At 37.9% G+C, this 23,039-nt stretch overlaps 1 pseudogene; it reads left to right on the top strand.

Annotated features, from left to right (window-relative positions):
* Nucleotides 1-23,039, top strand: part of LOC101997125 — a 95,838-nt pseudogene that overhangs the window by 41,713 nt on the left and 31,086 nt on the right.

Raw genomic sequence — 23,039 nt, 5'->3', positions numbered from 1 at the left:
GAATCTTTGAGAATGTTTCTCACACCCTTCTGAACTGGTGGACACTTTCCACCACTAAACTAACTAAATGTGTTTCTGGATTTAAAAACTTATTTTAATAAGTGAGTTAATACAAGACTCCCCCATGAAGATAAAAATGACCTAGAAAGTCTTTTTATCATTATTTAAGGTTCTCTTTTCTATTTTTATAATGTAGGGTTTTATATTTTTAATGTCTGTATCTGTGCATACCCCCATGTGTGTGCAGGTGTTCATGGATGTCAGGAAGGGGTATCAGAGTCACTGGAGTTGGAGGGAAGGTATGGGCCCCATGTGAGTACTAAGGGATGAACTTGAATCTTATGGGAGAGCTGCATGTGCTCCTAATCACTGAGCCACCTCCTCATCTCCTCAAAGTTCATCTAAATATCAAAACTGAATTTATCTTTATCATTTGGATAAGTGTGATTTGTTTGGATATATATTGCGATTAAGCTTTAGTGAGCTTTTTTTTAATTGAAGGAGATATAATAAACAAAATGGTACATAAAATGTATGTGTAAGACAGTATTGTGCTTATTCATAGTTAGCTTTATCTAAAGACAGTAGCACTCAAATTGATCATTGTAGTTAATGTCTTCATAGTTTATTATCTTAATTGGGAATAAAATTGTTTGTAGATGTCAATAGAGTGGGCATCATTAACTAGTTCTGTGATTTGCATAAAATGACATCATAATAGTAGAAACATGAAGGTGATTTTATAATCTGAGACCATGGAAGGAGAAGACAGTCATATTTAACCAAGAATAGGTGGGATAAGGGTCATGATTATGTAGAAATTCAAGCAATGAAAATTTTTAGCATACCTCAAATCCTAGTACTAAATGAGAAAGAAACACTGCATGCCCACGAACAAATAAACACAAAGAAGGAAACTTTATTGTCTCCATAATAACTGACAACTCTATTTTATAAGCCTTCTCACCCAAAAAGTTCCCTGAGTCTTTTCAGGATGTTATAAAGGCAGGAACTAATGTGGCGAAGCATGAAGCAAACTAAGTGATAAAGACACAGAATGTCTAAATCTATAGCAAGGTAAAAGACTTTGGTTCAGCTTGTCAGTGCTTAATTTCTTAAATTAAGTCTTTACCATAATGTCTCTGGTGTGATTTAAAATGTAAGAGTCTGGGGTATTCCAGGTCCTAGGGAAGCAGAGACTTCTTCTGCCATGTTGATATCATTTAATAAATGATACATCTACTATATACAATGTTGAAACATTTTAACTAAATATGGGTTGTGGAAAAGAGAATATTTTTTATTACATGTATCTGTCATGGGCATGACAAGGGAGGCTGCAATATGTGTGGCACAATCACGACATCTGTCCCTCCTATTCTTGGGTAACCAGACAGATATGATCACCTTCTCCTTCTGTGATCTCAGGTCATAAGGTCACCTTCATGCTCTGCCATTGTCTCCTGGAAACGACTGACTGTTTAACAATTCCAGCATAGGTATGTTTCTTTCTCTTCCTGATTTTCCATTTCAAAGAGACACTGGATTCGTGGTTCTGTATTGATTTTCTATCAACTGTTTCATTGATTACACCTTCAGAAGAACCTGAAGATCACCAGCCATGTCTTTCATCGGTCTCTGTACTCAACTAAATGGATTTCATTCAGAGATAGAAATGAAACTCTTCATGAGGCCCATTCCTGGATGGCTGCTTATTGCATTGACCAGTTTCTTTCAGGAACTCCACTTTGAAAGTTTGTGGTTTCAACATGGTATGTTCTCACTCATAAATGGACACTAGAAGAAAAGCAAAGGACAACCAGGCTACAACCCACAACCCCAGAGAATCTAGGTAATAAGGAAGACACTAAGAGGGACACACATGGAGGCCCCAGGAAAGTGAAATAGCCAAGATCTTCTGGATAAACTGGGAAGGGGGACAGAAGGAAAGAGGATAGGGATAGAAAGGTGAGGACTCAAGATGACCTAGTTTGGGGAGGGATGGGGAGAGGAAGTCATGAAAAAGATACCTTGTTAGAGGGAGCCATTATGGAGTAAGGGAGAAACCAGGTGATAGGGAAATTCCCAGGAATCCATAAGGATGACCCCAGCTAAGACTAGCAATAGTGCAGAAGGTGCCTGAACTGGCCTTCACCAATAATCAGATTAGTAACTACCCTGTCATCATAGAACCTTTATCCAGTAACTGTTGGAAGCAGATGCAGTGATCCACAGCCAATCACTGGACGGAGTTCCTGGAGTTTAGTTGAAGAGGAGTGATCATATGAGCAAGGGTCTGGCAGGGGGGGTCATGATTATGATAGGGAAATTCACAGAGACAGCTGACCCAAGCTAATGAAAGCTTAGGGACTCTGGACTGACAGCTGAGGATTCTGCACGGCACCGAACCAGGCCTTCTGAATGTGGGTGCCAGTTATGTGACTTGATCTGCTGAGAGGGGAGACCCTGGCACTCCAGGACTTAATCCTGGATGTATTAACAGGCTTTTTGGAGCCCATTCACTATGGTGGAATTGATTCAGGGGGAGGGGCTTGGTCCTGCCTCAACTTGGTATAGTAGACTTTGTTGGCTCCCCAAGGGAGGCCTTACCCCCACCGAGGAGTGGATGAGGGATGGGATGGGGGAAGGTGGAGGTGGAAGAAAGTGAAGGAGGGGAAATTGGGGTAGTATGTAAAAGTTTTTTAAAAATTAAATGAAAGGAAGTTTGTTGTTTCTCCTATTTATATTGCGTTTTAATACAATTTATTACTTTGCCTCATCTATTTTAGAGTCGTGACGCAACTCTGAGGGAATGGGAGGATAAAGTGGGTAGAGATGGAAGGGTAAAGACAACACAAAGAAAACTCCACCAGCAATACCTTTCTCAGTTAGATAGGTAACTCCAAGAAAACTTTACAAATAGTTAGAGAGATGGCAACTTTTGTTGCAGACTAAAGGGCTATACCTGATGGGGACAAAGAGACATTGGGTAAGAGGCAGCATGTCTTAAACAAAAGCAAGAAAACTTCAGATATTGTCTGTAGATATCTCAGACTGTTAAGAAATTCTTCCTATTAAGAAATTAATATTTCAAAAGGCCAGGAATCTCTACATATGCATTCCAGTACCGCAGTTTATATTAGAGAAGTAATCTTAACTTGCCACTTTAAATTAAGAAATATGATTGACGGGCTCTCTAATAGGCCCAAGCGTGGTAAACATGGTGCCAGAAAGTATTGCTCTCTTCCCCATTCCCTCTCCCTTGCTAAACCATTAGAGTACACCCTTAAAATTCGGCCACTTTCTCATGCCTAACTCATTCCTGAGACTGAACACCAAGGTCCAACTATCCAAAGCTAAAGTCTAGCAATCAAAATTCATCATTTGATTGCAGCTTACTCCAGACTACATTACTGACTAACAGACCCAATCAAGATTTACCAACTCATGCGAGTACAAACTTTCCCTTTTCCTCCTTAAAGCCCTTTTGCAGAGCCACTTGCTGTCTTTGCACAATCCAAAGGCAGCCCCGCTTCTACAAGTGGTGGTAAATGCATCTTTTTGTGCTGAGAATTTGGTGTCTGGGTGTTTTCTGTGCAGATTCTGAGGGCCCTTCAATGAAAAGGCATGAAAATATTTGGAGAGTCACGTCAGTGCTTTACAGAGGCACTTTCAAGGGATCCACGGGGCCATGTCTGAAGAATGCAACCTCTACTACTGAGTGCTTAAAAGTGTGTGATCTCTTGTATGTATAAGGAGTCATAGTTAACTGGAAATCACACATATTTCCCTTCCTCTATCTTAGCAGCCATCAGTATAGTACTTTCTTTTCAGTTCTGCTGTCAAAGATAGAGAAAAAATACTCACTGATTACCAGCACACACAGGTGCATTGATCAAAGAACGTGCTTCTAGCATAGCAAAACAGCTAAGGTAGAACACAGCAGATTTGCAAGTAAGCTCAGCATTCAGAATGAGGAGCAGACCAGGATGAAGAAGATGAAATAAAAAAAGAGAGAGCTAAACTAGGAATGCCACTTGAAAATTAGTAGACATTTCTTGCATGTTGTCTGCAAACAAAAACATACTAAAGTAAGGCTGACTTTTCCAGAAGCCTTACAGTCTGTTTTCAAGTCCTTCTATCAGGTTAAAAAGACAACTCTAAATGTTTTCCACCATTGACCGGACTGTGTTCAACCACATGTGCAATGCATAAAACTATTTGTCCTAACTTGAACTTGCCATAAGTAGTGTCATTTAAAATAGTTCTATGATTTTAAGCATTGTAATGAAAAGTTGTTTTTCGCACTCTGCCTTTTCTGCCCTGGGAGCAACTAACTATCCTGCCTTGGCCCCTCACCCCTGAAAATGTGTGTCTGCTTTAAGTTTGTCTCTAACCGCTCCTTGACCAGGAGCGCCTCTCAGTTGCTGAGTTGGGGCAGACTGAGGGACCAATGATAATGGCACTAGGATTTGTCTCTACTACATGTACTGGCTTTTTGGGATCCTATTCACTTTGGATTCAAACCTTCCTAAGCCTGGATGTAGGGGGAGGGCCTTGGACTTCCAAAAGGGCAGATTGCCTTGCCCTCTCTTAGGACTGGAGGGGGTGGGGAGAGGGTGTGGAGGGAGCCAAAGGGGAATGGGAGGAGTGGAGGAAGTAGGAATTTTGATTGCTATTATTTATAAAGTAATTTTTTAAAAAAAAGAAGAAAAAAAAAAAACACGAGAAAACAGCTCTCAGTCACAGTTTCATTCTCAGATTCCGGAAGGCAGAGTCGCCCTTTTCAATATACATTTAACTCATTTTATAATGGTTAAATCCACTAAAATTATTAAATCCTTAATCCAGTTTTCATTGACACGTTCTTGCATAAATTCTGTTTTTATAATGTAGACTACTTGACAAACCATACCATTGTTACGATATTTAGAGTCATCTTAACCATTACTTCCAAAAGTAAATGATGTTGCTATAGTAACATCAACTCTATAGCACATTTTTTAAAAAGTAGAATATGTATATATTTATTTCAAACAATATTTTCATCGTTTCTTTGACAAGGCCATGCAATGTATCTGAACATATTAATGTCCTCTTTCAGTGCCTCCTATAACCACCCTTTCCATCCTCCCATCCCTTTCCTACCCAACTTTGACTTTTTTTTTTCCTCCTCTACCCCAGTTCCAGTTTGTCTTACCTAACTAGTTGTGAGTGAGGCCTGGTGTGTGGTTGATTTACCAGATTTCACATCACTAAGGAAGACTAACTCCTCCCCCCTTTCCAGGAATTATTAAATGACAGTAGTTATTTCACCTAATTATGGAATTTTTATCACCCCTTTCCACTCTCATAGTTGGTTACTCCCATGATGTCCATGCCCCTTTACTCTTGCCAGGCTAACAGAGATTTCAGTGCCTGTAAGTGGGTGAGACTGATGATCATTTTCCTCCTCAGGGAGTATGCATAGACCATGAAAGCTAGCCAGTATTGATGAGACTTTCAGGTCTGTACCAGATCGAGCTCATGTACTCTGATTTAAAGATGTGGTGCCTTCAGGAAGCCAATATTAAATTCTTTGAGTTGACAGTTTAGAAAGTGTCAAAGATTAGCAATGACAAATTGGACTGGATGAAACCAAAACGCTTCTGCATAGCAAACAACACCATCATGCAGGAGAAGAGGTAGCCCAAGAATAGGAAAAATATCTTTGCCAACTACTCATCTGATAAAAGGTTATAATCTAGAATATATGTAAACACTAAGAAAGAAACAGCTCAGTTGGAAAACAGGACATGGATCTAACCACAGAGTTCTCAAAGATAACATACAAATGATTGAGGACTGTTTTGTTTTTTTTTTTTTTAATGTTCAACATTTTCAGTCCTCAAGTAAATACAAATTACACTTACTTTGAGGTTTCGTCTTACTCTGGCAGAAAGATCAAGAACAAAGAAACAAAGAACAATAGATACTGGAATAGATGTAGTGAAAGGGGAAACCTATTCACTGCTGGTATGAATGCAAACTCCTGACACCATTCTAGAAATCACTGCAGAGTTTCAAAAAAAAAAAAAAAGATACAAGCTATCATATGATCCAGCTGACACTTCTTGGGCATTTACCCAAAGATTCTACATCTTACGAAAGACATACTTGTTATTTCATATTTGTTGGTTCTTTATTAATCATTGCCAGAAATGGAAACAGACTAGATGTCCCCAAACTGATAAATAGATAATGAAAATATAGTGCATATCCATAACAGAGTATTATTCAGATAATGAATTATGACTCATCTTCAATAATTCTAGGAAATTTCCATCTTATTTTCCTGCAAATTTCTGAATTACCCTCCACCAGGCACACCACTTGCAGACATCTATTGTTAGAAGGATCCCCATCCCTTGCTCCCATTTTCCCTTTCATATTACTTGTACCTCAATATTCTCTTCTCAAAACCTTCTGTTCCAACTACAAGGTCCTCTTTTACTTTTGTGGTTTCTGGTGTGTGTGTGTGTGTGTGTGTGTGTGTGTGTGTGTGTGTGTGTGTGTGTAAATGTTCACACATGATGATTTGGAGCTAGAGCCACAAATAAGAAAGAACATGCAGCATTTGTCTTTCTGAGTCTGAGTTACCTCGCCCAATATAATATTTCCCAAGTCCATTTATTTATCAGTAAGTTTTATGATTTCTTTTCTCTTTACAGCAGAAAAGTCTTCCATTGTGCAAATGTACCACAGTTTCATTATCATTTCAGTTGAACTGCGCATATGCTGGTTCAAATTTCTAGCTATTATGCATAGAGGCAATAAACACAGTTTAGAAAGTGTCTGTGAAATAGAATATCAAGACCTTTAACAGATGCCAAAGTGTGATGTAGCTGAGTCACATAGTAGATGTTATCTCTAGCTTTTTCAAGATTTCCTCACATTGCTTTCCAGAGTAGCTAAACCAGTTCATGATCCCACCAAGGCGAACAGGTTTCCCCTTTCCACACATCCTCTCTAGTGTTTGCTGTCAATTGTTTTGTTAATCTTAGCCATTCTTATTGGGATAGTATGAAGTCCTTTTAATTTGCATTTTCCTAATTGTTAAGGATAGTGGACATTTTTTTTATTTTTATTTTTTGATAATTTTGTTTCTTCTTTGGAGAACTGTTCATGTTCAGTTCCATATCCTCCTTTTTTAAAAGTATGTAACTCATTTTCTTGACTCGGGTTTTTATTCTTTATATATTCTGAATATCAATCCTCTGTTACACGTTTAATTTACAAAGTTCCTGTCCCACTCTGTGGCCTCATGATTGATTGTTTTCTTAGGCATACAAAAGCTTTTCAGTTTTATGAGATTCAGTTTTTCAATTGTTGTCCTTAATTTCTAAACAGATAAAGTATAATTTTGGAAGTTTCTTCCATACCAAAATTTTGTAGGACACTCCAGTTTTCTTCAAGTAATTTCAGCACTTCATATTGAAGTCTTGATCCATTTGCAGTTAATTTTTGTACAAGGTGATAGATGCAGGAGCCCTCACTAGGTCTCTTTCCCACCTACTTAGCTCTCCACTATCATTTATCTTAACATTTTCTATAACCATATTATAATAGTTTATTCAATCTTTTCACAGCAATACTGCATGTAAAACCTATCTCAACAGTCCTGTACAATATTTACAAATATTTTGGCATGATTTTGTAGTTGTTATGATAGAAACCAACAAAAATCTTGTATATGATAGGTAAGTGTCCTGCCACTGAACTTCGCTCTATGACAGCTGTCAGATTTCATTTACAGACACCAATCAGCTAAATTAAAACAATAAAACAGTTTCATAAATCTTCCAAAATGTTTGTTTCTGCTGCTCTCTACAGACATATAATTCAAATGGTCTCTTTGTAGTGCCAGTTCAATTACAGATTAAAGCTAGCTTTGGAAAAAAGAATTCTGTTCCTATAAATAACATGTTCAAGCTGAATTATGTAAAAACTTCCCATCAAGCCTTAGAGACTCCTTAGTACCTTTGATAGTTTTAGATTTTTCCCTACATCATGATTTTTTAGGAAATGTCCTACATTTTAGCTGTAACTACAACAATAAATGGAATCAAAAGTTTGTATACATCTTCCTATTTCTTAGCTATAAATAGTATTAGATCATTGGAAAGCTAATTTCTCTAATTAAACCTTCACACAAAGAAATGTGGAAGGAGATAGGCAGAAAGGAAAAAGTAAGATGTGGCTAAGAAAGGGGTTGACATTAAACGTGGTGTAGCATGTGACCTTGCTGGTGAAAAGTTTGACATTCATATAAGGAAGTAAGATGGATATGAACTTGGCCTGAAGGTGATGAATGAGAATAGTCTTCTGTGAGTGGGCTTCCAGCTGGTGAACTGACATACATACTAGATGGCCCAACAGCAAAAGCAGTGGATCTGTTTATGTTATTTTTTAGTCACTTGACTCAAAGCATAAAAAAAAATGAAACCAGCACAATCACACTAGTTACAATAACACAAGACAAACAATTCTCTACCAGAGGATACATGGTGGGTAGGAAATAGTCAAGGTTCATGTAAAATAAACATAAGACTTCTTTAAATGTTCTCAGTGTTGGTTAACTCATCCCCTTTGCCTCTTTTCTCCACCTGCCTATCCCCATACACACTTAAAATTTAGTTTCCAGTATTTTCCCACTCATTTTTTCATATCATATACTTTCTACCCTAGCCTCTTCTCTCTATATACACATATAGAGAGGATGGGTAGATAGGTAGATAGATAGACAGATAGATATATAGAGACAGACAGACAGAAGGATAGATAGATAGATAGATAGATAGATAGATAGATAGATAGATAGATAGATAGATAGATAGATAGATAGATAGATGTGTGCATGTATGTTCTATGTAAGTGAGTAAGCTACTAGGTGGGAAAAGGCATTGATGGTCTTAACATTGCAAGACCCTGCATACTACAATATAGATCTGCTAGGCAAGTTGTGCCAAATGGTGTAACAGTGGTAAGACTATTTATAGGATAACTAACTGCTCACTTGATTAGATTTAGTAGTGCCTGTTTTATGAGAGGAATTTTCTGCCTGGTGCCGTAAACCATGCTCAAAACGCTTGGATTGGAAAATCATAGGCCCTAGGAGACTAGCTTATTGATATTATTTGTCCAAATGGTCATTTGATCAAATTATCTTCTGAGTATTAATATTAATATCTGTCAGAACATGGTTAAAAGAATGACTCATGGTAAACAATGCCTTGGGGAACTGGGCGAGAGGCTTCAGGAGAAAGGCAGAGGGTCTTTTACCTCTAGGGCATTTTGTTCCCGTATTGTTCTGGGATGTGATGGGCTTTCATGCCTCCTGTGACAAACGTTTACATTCAATTTATAAGACATGTTTATTCTTGTTGGATGTCAAAGCTTAGCTATAGAACCCAGTCTGGTGCATAGAGGTGCTGAGTGCTGTCCTCAGAGGACCCTGAATCTGGATATGCCTTTTGTTTGCTTTCCTGCTTTCCCAGATATAATCCATAGTACATGGTAGGCAATTGTGTTTAAATTGGCCTGTCGGAGAAAATTCTGGGAAAGGGCTTCTCTGTTAATATGTAGTATGTGCTTTATTTACATGACTTCTTTTTCTAATCATGGTTTCCTGACCATGTTTTCTGAACTCAGACAACCTTCCTTGGATCATTGCTTTCTTTGTTACATTCACGTATAACAGTGCACTGGAACTGAAGGAAAGGTGTCTGTAGCATTAGCCCACTTTTAGAGTCCTCAAATCCCCGGGTCTCACAGACAAATCTGCATATGTTGATGAAGGCCAACAATATCTAAATATTTGTGGGCCTCCCAGTCTTGTCCAGAGAAACTTCTTCCTGCAGTAGGTAGCAATGAATGATAGCTGAAAATGAGCAGCATTGAATGCCCATCCTTCAGTGAGATATCTATGTCAACTCTATCCCCCAGCCTCAAGGGAAATTGCAGAAGAAGAGCAGAAAGAAATTATGCCCAAGAATGTTGGGAGCACAAAGGTCCTTTCACCCAAAAATAAGCATTAGAGAAATTAGAAACATTAAACATGCAGGGCTGTCTCTTCAACAGAGGAGATGCATAGCCTGCTTTCTTTCCAGAATGCAGGAGTGGAGGTGGCTAAGCCTGGGGGACCCCTGCTCTATCTGTACATCCAACCATACATAGATCTCTAAAGCTCGCACAAGCAGCCCTGGAGGTGAGTAATATTCTGTATGGCTTCTGAGCTATCTGTATAGTCAGGGGCTCCCCCAAGCAGGACCACAGACAGCTAACAGGCTAGGTGACCTCTGTGCTATCTGGATGACAGAGACCCTACCAGATGCTCCCCCTAGACCCTTAATATAACACATATAAGCCTATCTTAAGGACCATCTTCATAGAAGAAGTAACATACACTTTTGAGAAGTGTTTCGTTGAAGTGATATCTCCTTGTGAGTACATGGAATTGTACTACACCAGGATTTTTTTCCCCAAGTTGTACTGTACTCAAATATGCCTAAAATAAACTGCCCAGTGTCAGACTCTGGAAGATTGAACTAACACCAGGCACTGAGTCATGCTGAATCAGATTTCCTTCTTGCCTCAGGCAGATTGTTGTTCTACTTACTGTGACATTTTCAGAGACACACACACACAGAAGGATAGGAAGGGGTGCTATGTAAAGCTGTCTTCTGAACATAACTTGCCTGTTGCATTTATGAACTCATAGCATTAGTAGTTACTGGTCCAAGACCTCTATAAGATAAACTAAGCTAAAAATTCCAGTATGAAGGGAGGAGGGATTTCTGAGTTTACACCCTTAGCTGAGAAGCTATAAGATGTTTGCTTAGGAGTGTGGCTACAAGTGGGTTCCCCATGCCTTAGCAAATGACTTCATGCCCATGTACATATGGGCAACATAATCATACTCAACTGGGTTTAAGTAATCATAAAAAGAGGGTATGAAGTTGGAGTAAGATTTTTTTTTTTAGAAAGTTCTGGGGGAGGCCTTGCAGAGGAACAATTACATATATATAATAAAACTATACTGCATACAAACATGAAATTTTCAAAGAATAAATAAAAAAGAAAATCTCAACTGTTAACTAAAGGGAAAGAATGCAAGAACTTGTGAAAAATGCATCATCTATAAAGGACATGAAATTGAACGTTCTTAGGATATATGTGCATGTTTATGAGTACTGAAAAATATATGTGTAGTATAGGTGCATATTATATGTTTACATTGTGAAACTGTATACACATAAATGTTCATGGTGCATGTCCATGATATGTGTACATGGTGTGCTACGGCACATACATTTGTTTCTATTTCTATATGCATGTGTTGTATACAGTATTTATGCATGTGTATGTGTGAATGTGTGTGTGCTTCTGGATGGGAGTGAGAGAGTAGTGTGTGTGTGTAGAAGGTGTATGTTTCCTTTTTTCCTTAGCAATTGCTTAGAAGTCCTCAGTCCTTGGCCCTCCCACAAGCAGAAAAAGTGGCAGAGCAGACTCCTGTTTCTTACTCTGCTTCTAGAGTACCGGGTACCTGCGTGGGTGTTTCTCAATAAGAGGCACAGAATCTGTACTCTCCTTGGAAGGCAGGAAGGACAGAGAGAGACGTTGATGGATAGCTTTCCCAGATGAGGGAGACAGAAACTCCGGGATCCCTGCCTCCATCTGGGTATTGCTCTGATGAGATAATTTTTCTCATTAGCCTCCACGACTCTTTGCTGATACACAGATCTGTTTGTGCTTACACAAGACTCTAAAAATATATCCTTTCCTTTGTTCTTTGCCTTTCAAAGATGAGAATTCAGAGCCAGGCAGCAACTGGCATCTCTTCATTTAAGTAGCCAGGATGCCATACTCTGTAAGCCCCTCATAGTCCTGAAGTGAGAAGAGTGGGTTCTTGTACACAAAGCTCTCAACAAATATAAAGAGTGAGCAGGCTAGATTTTTAAGGAATTACTGGGAACAAGGTCAGAAGTCCACTATTCCTAGTTCTAGTTCACGTCTTTAGTTTTCAGGAAAAAAAATAGCTACCAACTATGGATTTTTAAACCTGCTGTCTTTTTCTGACCCTCTGTCCTCCTCCAGAGCTATTTCTATGGTGAAAATGTATAGCCATTATTTAAAGATGTCTTCACCAACACAACTCCTATTTCTTTCATTAAAATGAATCTTTTTCAAGAACATACTATTTTTTTAGTACATTGGATTTTATCTATTATTCAAGTCTTTTACCCTGACAGGCTGTGGACACTATAAGGTTATAGTTAGCCATTTTATTCTTTATTTTCTCAGCATTTCAAATATATTTTAATAAATACAGACTGCCTAAAGATCTGAGAGTAATAAAACAGTCTCACTGGTCAGCCTTATAGACAAGGTTATGGTAACACACACTTTTAATCCCAGTAACCACAATAACACACACATTTAATCCCAGAAGCCACAATGGCATGCACCTTTAATCCCAGTGGTGCATGCTTTAAATCCCAGCCCTAGAAAGGAATATAAGATGGGGAAAGATAGTTCTCAGACAGACAGTCTTATTCGGAGATTCTTGGAGGAAAGTTCGCCCTTTCAGACTGAGTTCAAGAGCCAGTGGCTGGCTGTTTTGCTTTTCGGGTCTTCAGGTTGAACCTCAATTTCTGACCCAGAGTTTTTATTAGTCGTCCTTCAAGCACTAACACAATGTTTGGTACACAGTAAGGATTTGATAAATCCTTGTTGCCTTGTTGGAAGGTGCTAAAAAGCACCTGGATGCTTTATGGAATTGAGTTTTGAGAAGAAAGGTGAAAAGTTCTTCCCAAGGGAGAAAGTTGATGTGCCAAAGCTTTTAGTACATAATTGTGAATAATTATAAAATTATGGAAAAGTCATTGTTGAACTGCACTGATATTACATAAGCCAATATAATAAATCTTTACAATGAATAGTCATCCTATTGGTACTGTTCCTCTACAGAACCCTGTCTACCTAATTCTGTGTTTTGGGAAGAAATCAAGTACCTTTTTCAAAGTGAAATTAAACTCGAAAATCTTTAATGAGTCCAACAAGGATGTAGCGCTGGGATACAGAGGAAAGGGAAAGGGAATTTTAAAATTCCATAATCCCCGTCTCTGCCATCCTTTCTGCTGAATATAGGAAGAGCTCTGGGTGACAATCAACATTAATCTAAAAGACACACACACACACACACACACACACAAAGATTTGGACTCAAGGCAAAAAAAGTACTGTTATCCTTTCCACTAAGAAATAATTTTCAAACTGAAGGTATCTTAAAACAGGCATTAAGTGACGTAAGTTATACAGTTTTGAATGAAATTAAATGTTAGAGATATATTGTTTTGTTTCTTGAAATGGTCTCTTCCCAAGTATTTTACCAGACCATACAGTTCACAGTCTACTAGACACATTTCTGACAGACACATTTGATTTTTTAAAAAGTGATTTTTCAAAAATTACTATTTTCTGGAACTTTTTTCTTTTTTTTATTTTTTTTTATTTTATTGAGAAAAGGAAAAAAAAAACAAGTTTCCACCTCCTCCCAGCCTCCCATTTCCCTCCCCCTCCCCCCACTCCTCTCCCCCTCCCTCTCCAGTCCAATGGGCACTCAGGGTTCCCTGCCCTGTGGTAAGTCCTAGGTCCTCCCCCCTCCGTCTATATTTAGGAAGGTGAACATCCAAACTGGCTAGGCTCCCACAAAGCCAGCACATTAAGTAGGATCAAAACCCAGTGCCATTGTCCTTAGCTTCTCATCAGTCCTCATTGTTCGCCATGTTCAGAGAGACCAGTTACATCCCATGCTTTTCCCTTCACAGTCCAGCTGGCCTTGGTGAGCTCCCAATAGATCAGCTCCACTGTCTCAATGGGTGGGTGCACCCCTCGTGGTCCCGACTTCGTTGCTCATGTTCTCCCTCCTTCTGCTCCTCATTGGGACCTTGAGAGCTCAGTCCAGTGCTCCGGTGTGGGTCTATGTCTCTAACGCCATCCATCACCAGATGAAGGTTCTATGATGATATGCAAGATATTCGTCAGTGTTGCTATAGGATAGGGTCATTTCAGGTTCTTTATCCTCAGCTGTCCACTTTTTATGAACATTTAGGACAGGTGGCAGACTCTGAGATGACGACCGAGAATTAAGCCCGTACATAAAACTGCCCTAGGTACTTTCTACATGAGGAGGACCATCTAAAGTAAGTAAAAGTTGTTGTCAATGCTGTTGTTGACTCATGCCTGATAAAATATGAGTCAGAGCTAGTGATTTATATTTTCTGCTTTCTTCAAAAGACTCAACTTCCCTCAGCTTCAGCTTCTTGTCTAATAAATGAATTAAAACTTTAATACAATGAGGGTATTTGGAAATAATGTCCTTACACAAAGTTTAAAATGGAATAAATATAATTTATAGTGGTTTTTCTTACTACAAGTTGAGAATATTCAGTTGCCCAAATATAACTTATACTGTATTACTTCATGTTGTACCTCTTTGGTATGAGATGAATGAGTAATGTCTTCACTTTGTAAAAAGTAAAAGTAAAGAAAAAATAAAGTTTCAGAAAATTAAAGAAACATGGTGAAGATCACATGGCGATGCCAAGCATCTTGAAGGTACTGCTTGACCAAGCTCACAGAGCTTAGATGACTTTGATAGACCCTTCACTGCCCTTAGTGAATCTGCTACCCAACTCTTGTCTGTGGCTCTGACACGTTTAATGTTTGGATTCCTTGCGTTAAGGGCCCCTCACAGGAGGCTAGAGCTGGGAAAATGTTGCAATTCTTATAGAAGCTGATCTTAGTAAGAATAAAACTTTCCCTAGGAAAATTAGCTATGCAGGAAATTATTTTATAAACTTATTACTTAAGTGGTATTAGTAAGCATGAGACATAAGATCTGACAAAAATCATGAAAGAAGAAAAACTTACGGAATTTTTTAGAAGCGGATAAACTATAACTAATAATAAGGTTTTCATGCTTTGCCTTAGAAACACAGAACAAGCATGGTCAGTGAAAAGATTTTCCATTATAAAATGAATGGCAAGCCTTGGTATTCTCCTGAAGGCAAAGTAAGCAGTTCTAGGAACTTTGAAGCTCTTCTGCCCTTTGCAGGATTGTGATAAAGATAGAGATTGTATTGAGACAGGAGTATATGGCAGAGACACAAAGAGAAATGTCTTGGCTCAGTGAACTGCCTGGCTTCCTGAGCAGGCTTGCAGAACAAGACTTCTCTGAGTGTAGAAAGAATTCAAAAAAGTACGGTATTTCAGAAGTCAAGCGAAAGGATGGTGGTCTTATGTCAGATATAAAAGAAAGAATATAAGCAAGGGACCAAGACATCCTGTTTAGCATTTCTGTAGCTTCAGGGCTTTACAATACCGATTTTAAGAAAAAAGATATTATGTTAAAAGAATTGATTTTACCATAATGTTAAATTTTAGTCCTCATGAAATTTTCTGTTTGTTCATTTTGTTTCTTTTATTTTGGTGTGCTTATGTCATCATGAAAGACTTTAGAAAAAGTATGTACTGTGAAAAGATTTTGTAATCAATGATTAAAGTCTATGAGGAAATGATTTTGTGTATAGGTAAAGCCTGTGAGAGATGCAGGTTGTCAGAGTAAGACAAGCCATCCCGAGATGCACTTCCTCTCTGTCCATCTCCAGTGAAACAACACTCAGAACGTTCCTGTGTCAGTTCTCCATTGCTGCTCTTGCATCCACACACTTCAGACCCTGCCCTCATCTGGAGCTGTGCTCAGGCAATCACAGATTAAGAGTAGACCACGAATCAAATACAAGGCTATCTAAAACAAACTTATTTCCTTTAAATGATAAGTGAGTTTGTATGGTTACAGGGAGCTGCAGGATCTGAATAATTAGTTGACCCATAGTACTTTGTCACTTGATGTATTGTTATTGAAGCTTTCTTAACATCATTTCTATAAGCTGATAGTTTAAAAAATAGTAATAAATTGCTACAGTTGTCATCATTACCCTCTATCTTACACTTAGTTTTATTTTATCTTAATTTGCTTTATTCGTTTTAATCACCTGTCTTTTCCCTCTGATATCTTGAATTAAAAGTCTTTGAATATTCCTTTTTAATTTTTCTTGCTAAAATTCCATGATGTATTCTACATGTTTATAACATGTGCAAATAGCAAAACAAAGCAAAATTCTTAAAACTAGGAACAGTTATATCAAGTTATTATTTTTAAAAAACTGTAATATACCTTAAGATGGAATATAGTATCACTAGAAAGAATATCAAGAGCATGAATGAATCTTTAAAGCATAAAAGCTAATTAAAAGCAATCAGAAATTAATTAATATAAAGTGCATAGCTCAAATTAGTTGACTTCTAGAAAGGGGTTTTAGTGACTCAGGGCCACTGACTCCTTTTCCAGAGAACCCAGGTTCAGTACCCACAGTGTGGCTTCTAAGAGTCTGTAATGCAAAAAGGAATCTGGTGTCATTTTCTGACACATTCAGGCAAATGCCCATAAAAACAAAATAAATACATCAAATCTAAAAAAAGGAGTTATATGTAGTTCAGCTAATCTATGAAAACAGAAAATAACTCAGTCGTTGTTTATGACCAGACGTGAAAAGGGTAACTTGGCTTTTAGAAGACAAGGGAATTTTCGAAGAATAGTTAAATATTCGTGTTTTAATTTTAATCAAGATGATTCTACATATATACACATTTGTCAAAATTCATTGTATAATACAATTCAAAATGATAGAAATATTTACTTATACTTAAAATACACATAAAATAAAAATTAATTATTTAAATTGATTTTTTTCAGGGCCAAAGAGATTTGCAAAGGATATGGAACCACAAAAGGCCTAGAGAGCCAAGACATTCCTAAGCAAAAAGAGCAATTCTGGAAAGATTATCGTGCCTGACTACAAGATACATTTCAGCAATATAGTAACTAAAACATAGTATGGCACAATAACAGATACAGTGCATATATAGACAAAGTATTTGATTTTCAAAGAGATTAAGGCTTTGCCTAGTGATGTCACAAATCTTAGCTAAATTAATTTTATTACTATTATTTACTGCTCTGAAGGGTATGTTCTGGCACAGTATATGTACTGAGGTCAGTAGACAACCTTGTAGAACTGGTTCTTTCCTTCTACCTTTATGTGAGTTCTGTGAACCAAACCCTGGCTTATGTGACCAGTGATTTTACCTGCTAAGTTACTGCATCAGCCCTTAAGATTTTTTTTAATTCAATGATTTCTCATTGGTTCAAGATATTTCTGAAACACAGGGTGGTAAAGGCATCCTTCAAAATGAGCTTTCTCATATATTTAACCTATGCTTCTTAAATTCCATAGCAATAAAACTGCAAGCAGCAAAATAATGTTTGTAGTCCCCTGTACTTGAGAGGCTGAGGCAGGGAGATTGATGAGCCTAGAAGACAAAGAACACTCTGGTCAACATGGTAAAACTCCATCTCAAAGTTAAAGTCGGGAAGATAGATATGGAGAAATTAGTAAGGCAGAAATTTCAAAACTAAAGTACAAAGATGTATCACCCAAGCACTTTGATGTATAAATTGGAGATTAGTTTTTTGCTGTTTCACTTTTAACAAAAGTGCATTGTATATAATGTCTAAATCATTCAAATAAGAGTAAATATATTAGTAAAAAGAACACATTCTTATAACCATTACTCAGACTAAACAGAGAACAACGTCAACATTATAGATGTCTCTTTGTGTGCTTTCTAGTCCTCTGAATTATTCAGGCGAAATGTGACTCCACCACAACACAGAACAAATTGAAAACGGCTCCATATAAGAGATTTATTTCTAATATTTCATCTTGCCAATATGTAAATAATGGAAGAGACGGGAATATTAGTTAGTTGAAATGGAAACAATATATGATAGAATCTGAAATTCACAAAAATAGTTTTAGTATAACTTTTATTACTTAAAGCAATTTTTAAGTTAAACATATTTTGATCATATTCTTCCCCCTCCCAAGTCCTTTCAGATCCTCTCCTTCTCCCTAACCACCCAATTTTAAATTCTTTTTCAAAACGCAAACAAAAACCCAATACAACACCCCAAAAAGAAGAAAAAAAATCACCCAACTGTAATCAAATAAAAGCATACACACACACACACACACACACACACACACACACACACACACACATACAGCGGGGGAGTCCATTACTGTTGGTCAACTACTCCTGCACATGAGCCCTGCCTGGAGTGGTTGGCATACTCTATGTCATTCCACTGGAGAAAACTGCTTTTCCCTCTCCGAGCAGGTACAAAGGATATTGTAGTTATTAACCTAGTGTCTCAGTTTTCATTCATTCATTCACTCATTCATTCATTGCTGCTTTCTTCGTAGTAGCCATGAACAACCTAGATGTCCCTCCACAGAAGAATGGGTGAAGAGAATGTGGTATATTTATACAATGAAGTATTACTCAGCCATTAAAAAAATGACATCAAATTTTCAGGCAAATGGATAGAAACTAGAAAAAAAATCATCCAGAGTGAGGTATCCCAGACCCAGACGGACAAATATGGTAAGTGCCTTGCTCAACCATCATCATTAAAATGCTTTCTTTAAAAATTTCACCCAAACCCTTTGGTGTATTATCTAGAACACAATGGAAGCTAATAAACCTTTGCTAGAAGGATGGAAGTGGGGAGAGGGAAAGGGGATGCAAGTGAAGGAAGGACCATATTTTAACTTAGTCTGGTTAAATTTATGTACCTACAGACAAAAACAGTTGGTTAAAATGTCCAATAAGAAAATATCATTAATATATTTTCATATATCTTTTAACCACCTCTGCAAATTCACCAAGGCAATAAATTAAATACTGGGTTTGGATTTTTAAAAACCCATAATTATAAGTATCAGACATTAAAATAGCTCCGCAAAGCATATGTCTGTCTGTTGTTGCCTCTGTGAAATCTAAATGAAGAAGGAAGATGGTCAGGTTGCTCCGAGTTTGCCCTGCCCTGAGCACTTGACTTTGGGGACAGGAACAGGTTGTGATTATTGAATGCGCTTGACAGCTTGGCTGAAGGATGATCAATGGACTTCGCCTCAGAAGCCTTGCCTGAATGAAAGAAGATAATTCTCCCCAAGATAATGGCAAGCTTGAGCTGGACTTGCCGTATTAGAATGTGAGAAAAGAGGACATCTTTCTAAGGGGGAAAAAAAACATTCTGTTAGCCTGAATCTGATAGTTGACAAAATAGGAGTTTGCATTTTTCAAATGATCGTCTCTGGTTTAGATTTTTATCATTATTCTTTGTATCTTTTCTTAGAAAGTAGCCAGAAATTGCCTTTTCTCCAAGACAGAATAACCGAACATTACAAAGGGTTTCTGCCAGGAATATGGAGACTCAGATAAGAAATCTCATCCTTTGCTAGTGATAAATAAGCTATTAAAAACCAAGGAGACAGTTGGGATGCCTGAAATGTACAGATTATGCAGACCTCTCTTCTGCAAACCTTCCCCATTGTTTACTCACAATACTGAATCTTCTCTGTTTATATTTTGTTTAGAGAATTTTCTTTTTCCTGAACTAAAGTACTCCATGTGGGAGACTGAAAAGTTGCCAGGGCTAGTCCACCTGGCTGGAAAATCGATTGTGCTTATTGGAGCAATACCAGTGGGGGGTATAATAGTAGAAAATTTAATTTGGGGACAGCCTAAACCCTTGATTCCTTTCTTAATTTAATGACGACTGTGATTTCTTTTTCCATCAACTTTCGGGCTGATATGAGAGCCCTCACCTTCTAGGTTATAGAAGCTTTTTGCTTTCTAGAATCCAGATATCAGACCCTGGAGATTATCAAACTTGAGTGAAGCCTCTCCTGTGTAATAAGCTCAGAACAGTGAAATGGGAGGATGCAAAGGTTTATGGCAAGTGAAATTCACTATGTTATATTTGATTACATTTGTCTGACCTTGAACAATCTTAGGAGCTAGGGTAGTCATTTCTGTTAAGTAATTCATTTAAAATTGCTTAATTAAGAAAGAAATTTTCATTGAATCCTCTAGATTAATTTGCACTTCTACTTAGGAACATCAACATTTATAATCAATTTAAAGAGGAAATGAGCCCAGATTATTTTAGAGTCCACAATGAAACCTAATTGGATTCATTTAGACTGAAATTGGAAATATAAGGAAATCTGATATATTTTTAATTTCCTACATCTTAGGGGCAATAATGAACATTTCATCTTTGTGAGGCAATGGCTTTTAGAGTTGAAATAGCCAAAACTGGATTTCCTGACGAAACAAACATTTTCCGTGTTTTACTCTTTAGGAAGCACTCAGCAGAGCTAACTTACAGAAAACCCCCGGTAGGCTTGGACTACGTGGTTGAGAAGGTGAGGAGAGAGAGAAGAGGTTGCATGGGATAGACAAGGTCTGCTTTTCTCAGACTCTGTATGTTCTATTCAGTTTCTTTCTTTCTGAAGATGTATTTTAACCAATGCTGTCAGAAATCTCTGAATCATAAGGAGTGATTTAAAGAGGAACAAAGCTGAGGCAGAAGAAACATCTTTGAGTTTATTTGTTTAATCCCAGGATTTAGTATGTTTTGTTTCTATGATGTCCTGGGAAGTTTATAAAGGAAAGGCATTTACTTAACTCTCGGGTCTTGAAATTAGGAAGTCAGCCATCTGGAGAGGTCTTCTCGCTGTCTCATAACACAGCAGAGGGTATCACAGACAGAACAATCATGTCAGCTCAAATCTCTCCTACTCTTCCTATAAAGCTATTACTGCTGTCCATGGAGTTCCCATCTCCATGATTCTTCTAATTCTAATTATGTCCCCATGGCCCCACCTCCCGTTTACAATAACAATAACTTTAAGGGGTTAGTTTCAAATGATCACTGAGTCAGAAATGGTGAAATTCTGAATTAAGAGAGCAGTAATAGAAACAGAGCAGAGATTTACTTTTAGAGCTATCAAAAGTCCTTGGTGTGCTATTGGGAGAAGACGGGGATGGGGGGCTGGGAGGGGGAAGGGAGACCAGTGAGCGTAAGGAAGAAAAAAGCAGGGTGACAAACAAAGTTCTGCACTGGGTTTCATCTACCTGCTGACATTGTAGGGGGCACAGAGGTCTTTGTGCTCACAGATTCGTACTAGGGAACCCTGGAATGTTAAGCATATAGGGTTATTCTTTTAAGGGAAGGAATGTAGACCTATTATCTGCCCAGAATGCTGCGAGCATATATGCTTTCTAGCCTGGTGATCTTTGAGCTGTTTGTGTAGCCAGAGACCACATCAGAGTCTCCCCAGGACCCTTATTATAATCTTGTTTTTCTCAAACTATAGAATCCATCTTTATAGAAAGTGTCAATGTACTTTACAAAGAGTTTCAATGCAGTCACACCTGACTTTTATTTTGTTTACTTAGTTCCTCAGAAAAAGAGATGTATGTATGCTTAGTTGTCCATGTGGGATTGGGCTAATTCTCACCAGAAAAGTTCTCATCAAAATGTGCTGTGTTTAAACATGTTTAAAATAAATCATTCTGTGCCAGAAGTTTGAACCAGTGCCAGTTATCCAATTGTGTTGGTCTGAACTGCTTTTTTTTTTTGTGTGTGTGTGTCCTGCAAATCATCTCTCTGCAACCTTGTAAATGTCTAAAGAGAAAGACCCCCGTGTCATGTATCCATGCCTCCAAGTTTGTGTGGAAAAAGCTTATACAGCTGGTCCTGCCCTTTAATGAGTAATAGACCACAGTTCAATAGATAAGCATATTACCCTAGTAAAAGTGAACAGCAGCCCCACTGAGAACTCCAGGAGAGAAAACGGTGAATGGCCAGTTTTAGACCTAATATATCGGTGAAGACTGCATTATAATTGGTTCATTCATTCTTCTTCAAACTGTTATTCAGTCTCCTTTTATATTTTAAGTGTTGGTGATTTAACCTGGAGCCCTATTAATGCTTCTCAAGTTCCCTACCCAAGCCACAAAGTTGAATGCCCAGCGCTTTCTGAGTTTTATCCCCACACCTGATGTACTTTATATTTTTAGGCATACTACTGCAACTTCCCAGGCTGGGTGTAAACTTACATTTCTCTTTCCTCAGCCTCAAGTAGCAAATTGTGGGGCTTCATCATCTGGATCAGTCAATTAACTCTTGTTATTGACCATCTAATTCAATCCTTCAAATTCTTTTCTTGATTCATCCGTGAAGCTCTTTTCCTTGCTCTGCTTTTCTTCAATAATAGCAAATGTCACCGTGTATCTTAAACTAATTTATTCAACATTTTTATTCACCATTACTCACTCTCTGCTTAGAATAAACTCCAGGGGCTATGATCTTTGTCTTGCTTCTTTACAAACTCTTGACAGTGTTTGCCTCTCCCCATAACTGTAGGGATACCAGAATCAGCTTTGGGAGCTGTGAACTCTCTGCGATAAAGAGACCCAGGTAGCCTGTTGCAGACTCACAGATATATTCTTGGTTAGGTACCTCCTCATATTCGTAAGACTGAAGAAAAATAAATGTGGTCTGTGATCCAATCTCTGGACTATAAGCACTTATAACTAAACTTAACAATTGTGTAAGTGGTAGGTGGGTGAATGAGTGTAGATTAATGTCACATGTTATATAGGACACATGGTGACAATGCCCAGCAAAAAGTGAGTCAGATGATCCTGAAAGTCAAGAAAGGTCTGGACCATAGTTACACACTTGCATCAGAACCAGCGGATCCATCATGTTTAGAGCACTATTAAATCATTTTATGTAAATGATTTGGCTGAAATAAGACAGGACTCAGAGGGTGGAGAAATGACTCTATGGTTAAGAGTACTCTAATGCTTTTTCAAAGGACTGGAGTTTGGTTTCCAGTGTCCACATTGGGCAACTCATGTCTCTCTCTCTCTCTCTCTCTCTCTCTCTCTCTCTCTCTCTCTCTCTCTCTCTCTGTGTGTGTGTGTGTGTGTGTGTGTGTGTGTGTGTGTGT

Source organism: Microtus ochrogaster, chromosome 4, assembly GCF_000317375.1.
Source record: "Microtus ochrogaster isolate Prairie Vole_2 chromosome 4, MicOch1.0, whole genome shotgun sequence".
In the NCBI taxonomy this organism is placed as follows: Eukaryota; Metazoa; Chordata; class Mammalia; order Rodentia; family Cricetidae; genus Microtus; species Microtus ochrogaster.
The sequence above is the reverse complement of the archived record's forward strand: the minus strand, read 5'-3'. Positions and strand labels throughout refer to the sequence as shown.